The sequence below is a fragment of the Sardina pilchardus genome, chromosome 15 (assembly GCF_963854185.1).
Source record: "Sardina pilchardus chromosome 15, fSarPil1.1, whole genome shotgun sequence".
NCBI classification, from domain to species: Eukaryota; Metazoa; Chordata; class Actinopteri; order Clupeiformes; family Clupeidae; genus Sardina; species Sardina pilchardus.
In genome coordinates this window covers 10,032,808-10,043,670 of record NC_085008.1, presented here as the reverse complement: position 1 = coordinate 10,043,670, position 10,863 = coordinate 10,032,808, and the positions used below count along the sequence as shown (strand labels likewise).

At 42.3% G+C, this 10,863-nt stretch overlaps 1 protein-coding gene across 1 annotated transcript in view; it reads right to left on the bottom strand.

Moving 5' to 3' along the window:
- Positions 1-10,863, bottom strand: part of nlgn1 (neuroligin 1) — a 149,522-nt gene that overhangs the window by 136,789 nt on the left and 1,870 nt on the right. The window lies entirely within an intron of this gene.

The following is a 10,863-nucleotide window of genomic DNA, read 5'->3' as shown; positions in this document are numbered from 1 at the left end:
GTCATCCTTCCACAATTATTTTCTTGCATGATAATCATATACAGCATTTAGCCTACTTAACATCAACGTTTAATATTATTATCCCTTTCTTATATGTTTGTTTTTTCCACTCTCTGTTAGCAGTCAGTAACCTATATCAGAGCCGTTCTACTTATTCCCTTATTAGACATTTTCTGCCTATATCAGGGGATGGAGACGTTCGTCTGGCTTTGCACTGAGAAAGGTGTTGCGTGAGGTCACTTCCGTTTAATTTCAAGCACGTTAGCGTTAAATCTCTGCTACAATTACAACATTTACACGTGGTTAAATAGGCTACGTTGCAGCAACATGCATACATTTCGTGCAAACCGTTGAAATACTCTCAAAAACGAATATTGACCTACTTTATCTGATCGTTCGTGTGTACCTTTATTTTGACATTTTTCGCCGCCATCTTGCCCGCTATTGTCGCGTACTGTCGCTTACTGTCGCTGGCTCCACGGAACTACCTGTTTGCTAGGTGGTTTTCTTCTGCTACTGTGTGTGTAGTAATCTAGCTCATCAGCGCCTCCACTGGAGTGGTGGTAGAATCAATCAGGAAATGGGGTACTGATAGCAGATAGCAAGAAGCAGACCGAAAGAATTGTTGACTGAACGAGTTGAAAAACGGTTGCGGTCGGTGAGAGCTAACTAACGTTGAAAGTCAATCGCCAATGTAATGTATCATCAATACTCTGCAAATAAAAGGCTGTGATATAATTGTGCTTTTTGTAGCCAATGTTTGTCTTTATAAAATCACTACTTTTTTTGCAGTATTTCGTGCATGGCAACTGTTAAAATAATCTAGCCGAATGAATATTAACGATACGGTGGGCTACGACCTACCGATTCACAACAGGTTAGACCTCGCAGGAGTTAGTCTGTTCTTGGTCAAATCCATATAGTGTTAGTGCAAGCAAGTAGGCTATGCTATAACATTAGACAAGCTTGGTGGTTACGTTCCATGTCAAGAAGATGTGAGTGTTGGCTGTTAACATTTTAAAAGGCTAAATGGCAGGAGGAGAGCAAGACATTTGCTTGCGCTTTGAGGCTGCATGTTGCATGTTTTGGAGCGACTATGGTGGAGGGAGTAAATGTGCGACCCCCCCCCCCCCCCCCCCGAACCGAAACCGAATCAATTAACCCGGTAGGCCATTCAAAAACCGCTCGGTTGAACCGGTTCGCGTCACTGAGTTGGTTTTCCCATCACTAGCCTGAAAGCGCGGTAAACCTTCAACACACCCTGACGTTTCATCCAGCGTCCCAGAGCACTGCCTGCACCAATTCTTGAGACCAACCCGTAACAACCTGGCATATTTACAGTAAGCACGCATGATGATTAAACATCACAAAGACACAAAAAAAATCTCAACAGAGTTGGAGACGATAGAAACAGTTATTTTAACTACATGTACGGCATAGCAGTACAAAATATGACATCCTGTACATTCTAAATAGGCTAAATCACGTTTGTCAATTTGTCTCTATCCCCTACTCTTGCAACTTTTGTGTATTCATGTGGGTTTGTGGGTTTCAACAGGTGTATAACATCAAGCACGCATTATGAATGCAAACTGAATGGTACTTGATTACAGTAATATACCCCTGTGGCAAGGGACCTGATGAAACCCATAAATAGGCTACTATGCCTGTGTGTGTGTGTGTGTGTGTGTGTGTGTGTGTGTGTGTGTGTGTGTGTGTGTGCGTGTGTGCGTGTGTGCGTGCGTGTGTGCGTGCGTGTGTGAGTGTGTGTGTGTGCGCGCGTGTGCGTGTGCGTGCGCGTCCGCGTGCATGCATGCATGGCCCTCGAAGCTAGACCACATGGACATTTTCCATAAAATTCTACATGCACCAAGTTTCGTGCCCCTGGAAGAAAAATGGACAATCCCTATATGACTGCTAGCAACGGTCATAATCAGAAATAAGGCCTAGATAAAGTGTCATTTGTACATTATATCAGCTGTAATGCAAGGTACCTGCCAGAAAAATGGTAGGTAGTCCTTCTGTTAGGATACACATTCAGAAGTGGGTGTATATGGCTGTATAAGTACATTTCTCTATACAGTTTCATTGCAATATGTTTTCTTTTTAAATTAATTCATAGGATTTATTCAAGAAAAGTTTTTTTCTTGTGAAAACACTGAGGTCATCAGATGTTAAGAAGTAAAGAGTTGTATTAAATGGGGTTGAGACAGCAGAGAAGATACTTTAATTTAAAGGTATGAGGGATTCAATCAAGTTATTTCACAACTAAAACCACTGAGATGTGAATTATTTTACAGCTATAGCTGTATATATCTGCCTTCATTGAATATCACCAGCTGTTTTAAACCTCATCAGTTGGAAATGCACAGTTAAAACCAAGCTATGCCCTCACGCCACTACACTTCCCTTGCTAGGAATATATGAAGTTCTGTTTTATTGATGTCTAACATTAGCTCAGTTATGCTCAGTTTCCTCACAAGCATCTACACACACACACACACACACAAACGATAGAGCTTCTTCTCTGCTCTCGCACATAAAGAGGCAGGCCGATAGAGCCTCTGCACTGAACACCCACAAACATAAAAAAAAAAACAACAACAAAGTGCCACATCCCAGCTTGAAGCAGTTTTGAGTAGGAAGATCCAAAGTTGGCCAAAAAGACAGAAAAAGCAATGGAATAGGGGGAAAACGAGAGAAAAACTCAGACAGATTGAAAAAATAAAATAAAAAATCTAAGCATTCAGTAACTCAATAAAAGTAATGCATGTGACTGACACAGCGGGATGCAGGCTGGACTCTGAAGTGTGTCTTTCAACTGGATTCTACAGTGTTACATAAGAGCTAGGGAGCACGCTTATAGAAACAGACCTCTAGAAATGAAACACTGCTTTTCAATCACACTTGGCGCAAGAAATACTCCATATCAACGTGTAGGTTAAGGCTTTTGAGTGGGGGACAGCGTAGAAACCAGCATCCATTATGCTTTTAACAATTAGGACATTAGTTTCTTCTTCTCTGTCCTTGGTCTCTGAATTTGTCCTGTTGTATCAGATACTGTGTGCTTTCTTAGCCCGTGTAAGCTGTTTCATAAGAGTGTCTCCTCATTGAATTAATATTAATGGTGACACTTCTGCTTTGTTGGTAGGAGCCAGCAGCTACGATCTATCAAGGGCTTTGTCTGGTAGCAATGAGTGCCTACTTCTATCAGCCCTGCCTGCCTCTCCCTGGACCACATCAAACTCTATGATTGGCTGAAGGGCCTAAGGGGATGGCAGCCACATGACAGAAATGTGTCATTATTTTCTTTTGTGCATGAAATGAAAGAAACAAAGAGTTGAGGGTTGGTGGAATAGGGTGCCAGTATTGCACACAAATATGCGCCGCACTCCCACTCACACACTCGGATACGCTCAAACGCAAACACATGCACCTGCAAAGGTGCTAGGCTCACCCTTCAGGCAAGATGCTGAACTTTTTGTGATCTATCAAAACAAAAAAAGCATGACAGCACAACCACATAATATGTTAATGTTCATAATTCATATTAAAAAAGATTGTTAAATGCTAATACCTATATAGATATCTAGCTTATACTGTAGGTTTCACCTCTGGATATAATATGGCATTAACTATGAACTTGCATCAATATCTCTCTAAAAATAAGAAACATGAACCATATAACAACTGAGCAATACTGCAGGAGTGCACTGCGCCCTTTTATTGACTAAAAGAGGGATATATATATATATATATATATATTTATTTATTTTTTTAAACACTATACTGTATTTATTAACTGTGGCTTAATGCAGTAGAGGAGCTTCCCTATTCTTTACACACATCTCTGTGAAACGGCATCAGCATATTTTTAGCCATAAGATCATTAGTGTCAACACCCTTTCATTTCACTATAAAGAATGTGCCTTCTGGACACGTTTAAAAATACAGGCTTCACATTTAAAAAAAAAAAAAAAAAACAGATACAGCCTTCCACATTTCAACGGACACCAGCCCTGTCCTTACACTCAGCACGACTATCTGCCAGTGGGTACAAAATCTTCCATTAACTTTCAAGGTGAACCCCTTCAGAGATGCACACCACTGAAGACTAACGTCTAACCAAATTCTTTCAGCACCACTTTAACACTGCTTGTGGGTGGTCCATACAGTATATGTTGTTGTCCTATGTGCTCCTATCAGTCTATCCTTCTGAGCGTTCAAGCTGACAGACAGTGCCAAGATCTTTTTATTATTTTTATTGTTACCCAAGCAGTGTATGAAGGGTATGTACTGTACATCTTTCCCCACATAAGTCTGCAGTATGACCCCAATTTCAATGGCAAGCACTGCAACAAAGACAATGGAAGCTTCTCGAGCGAGTGATACAGCACAATTGAATTGCTGGGGCCCTGGCCGGCACTCGTGCCAATATGTTTAATGATGGGAGAGATGAGTTATTGATGGCCTTCTTCTAATTAGAGGTAAGAAGGTGTCTATTGCACAAAGAAATCTCAACGATTTGCCACAGGGAGGTCTGGCCCCATAATGGGCTGTGTATGTCTGTGTAAGCAAGTGGCCAGCTATTCCTTTGACTGGCTGAGGCCTTAAATTCCAATTAGTCACATTTCTGACCATCAGTGAAACTAATTACTGGCCTTAACTCCCGGCCAATAATAAAAGGTTTCGTGGAGAAAGGGGGGATTGTAACCATGGAGCCTAGTCATTTGTGGCCTGCCTTTTCTTCTTAAACCTGCACCTGCACCTGCAGCCCCTTCCACTCAGGGCAGCTAAGCAAAATATAAATAGTTAAGTCAACACTACCTCCAAAACATCCAGTGGCAGTGTTCAAATGCTGTGTGTCCTGGCATCTTTATGCTGCTCCCTGATTGCTGATCGGTTACAGTGTACATCTGAAGCATAACACCCAATCACAGGGGCTTCTTCTCTTTAAACAGCCAAAACGATTTATTTTCTGTGACATCATGGGAAAAGATAATGTTAATCTGTGACAATCTTGCTCCATTGAAACCTGTGAATGCTCCTTCTGCTATTTTCCCATCTGCATCGCCCTGACTGCAGTGGCTGATTAGCCACACAGACTGGGTCAAGTGTGCTTCTCCTATTGTCAGTTCAAGGTTAAACTTGCATTTACTTAGATTCCCCAGCAGAGCAGCCATCTGCAACAGCTTGTCGCTCCAATTCCTCTCTCTTTTTTTCCCCCTGTGCTCCAGGTTCAACGGTTGTCATTTACTTTATGAGAAAATGCTTTGTGCTCAGCTGGGAACGTGGCCAACCATAGCATGCGCCGGTCTGTTTAATCCAGACCGTTTGGCGTTTTAACACACATTGTAATTTAAGCAACTTGGCAGTCCTCTGTAGAGTTTCAGAATTAGACTGAACAAATGTTTGAAAGACTGTGACACGGGGTAAAATAATAATAGCAACAATAGCACAACAAAGTGTGACAATGTGAAATGTGAATTTACCGGTGATTGTGAAAAATATGAAAATAAAACATATTTCCTGACAGCAGCAAGCTGTCGGATCGTGGCGATCATAAAATATAGATGGCAATATTTTAAAATTGAAATGGTGCAATCAAATTTTCATTAAAAAGGGGAAAAAATTATATTATTATTATGAATATATCATTTCAGTCCTTGCCAAACCACACCACCACACACATTTTTTTTCTAAGAATTTGTCACGTGTTAATCAGATCAACTATGAACCATATGTCAGGGGTATTAGCACTATGTACTTTCAGTAAAAAATACTGCACCAATTGATCTAAGTGTAGTGTCAGAGACTGCTGTATATCTAAACACTTAATCTGTCACTCCGTTTCTAATCTATTCATTTGTATGTATGTCTGTCTGTCTGACCGCTTATCTGTCTACATCACATTTCTGCTAAGGCAGCAGCCTTAAATGGCAGTGTGCACTGAACACTAGGGAAAATCCCATTTAAAACAATGAACACCTATCTATCACAATGATACACCTGAATATGCGCAATTTATCATTTTCTATTAATAACACGGTTTCTTGTTAAATAAATGAGGACGTTGTTTTTTTTTCCCATTAAGTTTCTAAGTAGAGGTGCCAGCAGGGAGTCTGTGCGAGCGACTGGCGTCTACCCAGACCGTCGAGATCTGTATCCCCGCTGTGGCATCCAGTGGGCGTTTAATAAGGAACACTGGAGCGCGGCTCTGCGCGCGGCCTGCCCCTTTAACCCGACTACACCGCTCTGGCCGAGTGGAATCCATCACAGCTGCCAGCCGCTCTGTCAGTCCAAACATTTTATCACCCAGAGAGTCTCCTGCGCCATCCTTGCCCAGGCCTCTCTGACGACGCCGCAGAGGCAGTGGGTTCAGTGCTTTCAGTGCCAAACAAAAAAAAGAACAAAAGGCCATGTTGTTTTTGACACTGCACAGGACCATAATCGTCTTAGTACCACACTACTTTGTTTGATACAGGAAAATCTCATGAAAGGCACTATGGGTTGCCTCTGTGTAGGCAACCATACCCACTCCTTTCAATTCAGAGGACAGTCTACGATTAATTCAAGAGACCTCATTACCATACATAAAAAAGCTTTGTACAGTATGCATTACATTATACAGGCCTATTTGAAAGGAGATTTTATAGTAACATAGTGTGTATAGTAATAAAGTAAACAAATCCACAACAATGGCATTGTTACTGTTGCTATTTCACAGGAAAATATCACCCTGTGGCTCAAATGACCCATTTTAAAAATGCATGAAAACTTAACATATGATGCTATGGCTCTGAGAAGATTAGAGTCTGCAGCTGGATGTATACAATATTCCATTAGCCATTTTCAGGCCACAAACAGTAGCAGATACTGCACAATGATTTATTTATTAAAGTAAAGATGCTATTAACTATTCACTGCTACAGTAAGTGCTCTCAACAAATCAAATTCCCTCTCGTTCATTACAGCCAAACCTGATATTGCCAAGATTTTGATAAGACTATAAAAGCACTGTCCACTTTTCACATTCAGAATAAAGGACAAAACCAATGTTGGCTAAATTAATAATATGAGCAATTACATAATCCAAAATGTTTTATATTTACAAGAAGGTTCAGGAGAAGTGTGTTAGTGAAAAAGATGATAAAAATATACTGCTACTCTCAACCCTAGCACTCAAACTGCACTTCAACATGAGAGAAAATGGCTGAATATGGATGTCTTCAGTCCACTGGGTAATACAGTGTCATAGCTACATTGATGGGTTATACATTTGAAGGGTTTTATGAAGAGCTCTCTACCTACATTTCCTTCATACAACAGTCACAACGTTTTCGTACAGAATGTCCAGAGATATTCTATGCCTGACTTCCAGAGAGATGACACTGGCTATGGGAGGTGAGCAAGCAAGAGTGCCACCATCATGCCCGTGTTAGAACGGTGCCAGTGTCACACTCTGCACCCCCGATGCCACAGGACTATCTGACTGCATGTGAACATGACCAGACACACGGCGGCAAAACACACTCCCGGCTCACCCATGGGCACTGCTCCTGCTCTCTCCCTCCCTCCCTCTCTCTCTCTTTCTCTCTCTCTCTGTCTCCCTCTCTCTCTCTCTCTCTCTCTGCCAAGATGAGAGGCACTTTTGCCCAGGTTTTACAGACAGGCTCTCACAGGGCTGTTGCAAAGCCGATGCGGAGGAGGAGGAGGAGGAGGAGGAGTCCCAAGCAGAGGACAGGAGATGAAGGACTGGCGGGGCCATAAAATCCATCCCTGCCTCGGTGTGAGGCAAACAGCACGGGCCTGGCACCTCCCCCAGGACCCACTCAACCATTCAGAAACTGGGATAATGCCGACAAATTGAGGGGGAGAGAGAGATAGATGGAGAGATAGAAAGGGATGAAGGGGAAGAGTGGATGAGAGGGATGCAAAGAAAGGGTGAGAGATGGCAATGGCGGGAGCGATGGATGGAGCGAGAGTGAGAAACGAAGTGATGGAGAGAGAAACTGATGAATAGAGAGACAGAGAGAATGAGAGGGAGAGAAATGAGAGGGCATGCTCCATTATCGACAACCATGTCAGGCATGTCTTGGCTTTTTATTATTTCGTGTGACATCTCCAAATAGTGCCCTGGGTTATCATATTAAAACTAGCACCAGTACAGGACTTGGTTCCAACATGGCAAATGAGACCAATCTCCCATAGCGACAGTCCAGGCTTCTATTCTGTCCCAAATAGCTACTGCCCCCCTTGTAAGCCAACACACCTCAGGGTGCACTGCCAACACAGTGCAACAAAATAGTAACGCCATAAGGTCTAAAAATCCATACATATCAGCCACTGGTGCTGCTAAAGCAGATGCTGCTGTCTAATGCATGTTACTGTTGTGCATTTTTTTTTTTACAGTTTTACATTTTTCCTCAACATCTTCAACACTTTGATGACATACAGGAGATTTTTCCTTCTGATTAAGAAGGAACTATCTGAACTTGTGGTGTGTGATTTGTTGCTGTGTCAAACATGTTCAGAATGCTCAGCACTGACATTATATTTATGGTGTGACAAACAATGCTAAAATAGTGTCTATCCAACCAGGAATAGCTATAAGAGGAAAAGGCATATAAAAGTGAAACATCAAAATGACACTTTTATTGGATGTATCCTGGGAACACCCAGAGGATATATGATGAACACTGGTGCAATAATAGATTCAATAGATGTACAGTTCAACTGTCATCAACTTATTTTATAGTCTAAAATAACTGGCAGCTACTTGAGATATTGAAGTGTTGAACTTGGTGATTCAATAATGCATCAGTATATTGCTTACATGTGAATAAATTTATATATTTCTGTTTCATAATACATGAGAGAAGTTGATCAACAGTTCAGTTTTGGGCTGCAAATATCAAAATGACAACCAGCCCACATGTAATACTTCAGTATTTTGACATGCCTGACTACAAACAGCATAGTAAAGCTCATGAAATTCAAAATACTGCTTTGCCTTTGCTTCAATCAATCACTTCTGGGCTTCCATTAAACAGCACATTTTAGTGGCCCCAAGTGACAGAGGTCCATCGGATTCATGTGTTTTCACCATACAGTACTTCTAGTGTTCTGCCTATCTATCCAGCCTGCATGGTACAATGCCAACAACACTTTTGCCCTGTGGGTTTTTCTTTTTTAATTTTGTTTTTCAACTGGCAAAAATGCAATGCAAACTGCAAAATTAAATAGCTGCTGACATACTGAATATCATTTTTATGCAACATTGCTTTGGTAAATACAGTACCAACTTTACACTATTACATTTTAACTACTTGCTATATCAGCTTGAACAGGCAAGCACAAAAACCCATGGAACATTTTCTGACAAAAAGAATTGTGCAGCCCGGTTAAGCCACTGGCTTTGTCGTGATTAGATCCTACACAACCGCAAAAGATTAGGGTCAGATTAATTCCATTTTTATTTTCCATGAATATCAATCTTTTTTGGCTGTGCCATTTTCCTCCAACCATTGTGCTATTTAAAGGAAACCCCTCATACATTGCCAGAGATTAATCGCATAACGACGGCTACTAAACGCCGTGGTCGACAGAAGTTCGCTTGGCGCAAACGAAGTGCTGCAGAAAGGAGCAACACAGCCACAAGTGATTTTGCTTCACTTCTAACACCTGCATTCACATGTGTGGGCCCTGTGCCGGGCTCTGTGGCATATTGTTAATTCATGTCTCATTTCACTGAGGAGGAGCTGTGCACGGCAGCGCCTCCACATTTCTTCTTCTAACTAGAGCCCAGTCTAAATTTAAACTGCGCAGACAGGCAGCAGCTTGAGGCACTGTGATCTCTATCCACATGCCATTGCGTGGAGGTTTCAGGACACTTTATGTATGCATGAAGCCAGAAGCCTTTCCAAACTTAGTATAATACTTTTCGTCTTTACAGCTAGCTTGGTATTTAGGCAGCACAAAGACGTATTATTTATAGCCAAAACAGGGAGCTGTTGTAGAAGTTGCAGCAGAATCTGGGCTCACCAGTTGAAGTGCGGCAGATATGACAGCATGTTTGCAACAGTTTCCACACCGTGTGGGCTACGCATTCAAGTGATGATGAAAAAAAAAAGATTTGAGAGGGAGAAGAGTATTGTATCAGGCACTGCATATAGCCTACACTAGCTGTATCACACAGGCTTTTTTTAGTTGTCTTCAGCACCATGTGAAATAGAGACATCATTAGTGACAGTATAATTTGCATGTCATGCTGTGTTTTTTTACCACTTCATCTAGAAAAAAAAAAAGAAATGACGCATTCCTCTGCTCACAGATTTCTACACGGCTGAACCTTCCCTCGCTAACCAAAGGAGAGAGAGCGGGGCTTGAAAAGGGACAATGTGGCTGTTTGCTGTTTGCTGGCAGGATAATTTGTTGTCCAGCGGGTGACAGTTAGGTCGGGGGGAGAGGGCGCAGGCGGCTCTGGCGGTGGAGAGCTATAGTTAAGGGCAGGGAATTTGGGCTAAGAGGCAACGGGGTAACGAGGTGGGGAGTCAGAGAGGAGTGGATCGGGGCTGTTTTGGCACCGAGCAGAAAGAGGTTGAAGGGGATCTTGTGTGTAAATGTAGTGTTCTCCAGCAGGAATGTTTAATGAGTGCACCCCCCCCCACACACACACACACACACACCCTCTACCCCCCCTGGCAGAGGGGCCATATTAACGACACATCCCTTATCAAGGGCACTGTGACTACACCTGCCGGGCACACTGTGCCAGGAATGGAGAGAGAGAGAGAGACACAGAGGGCCCGGCAAAGGGAGGGGGAGACAGCAGAGAAGGACAGGGGGAGAGAGAGAGAGAGA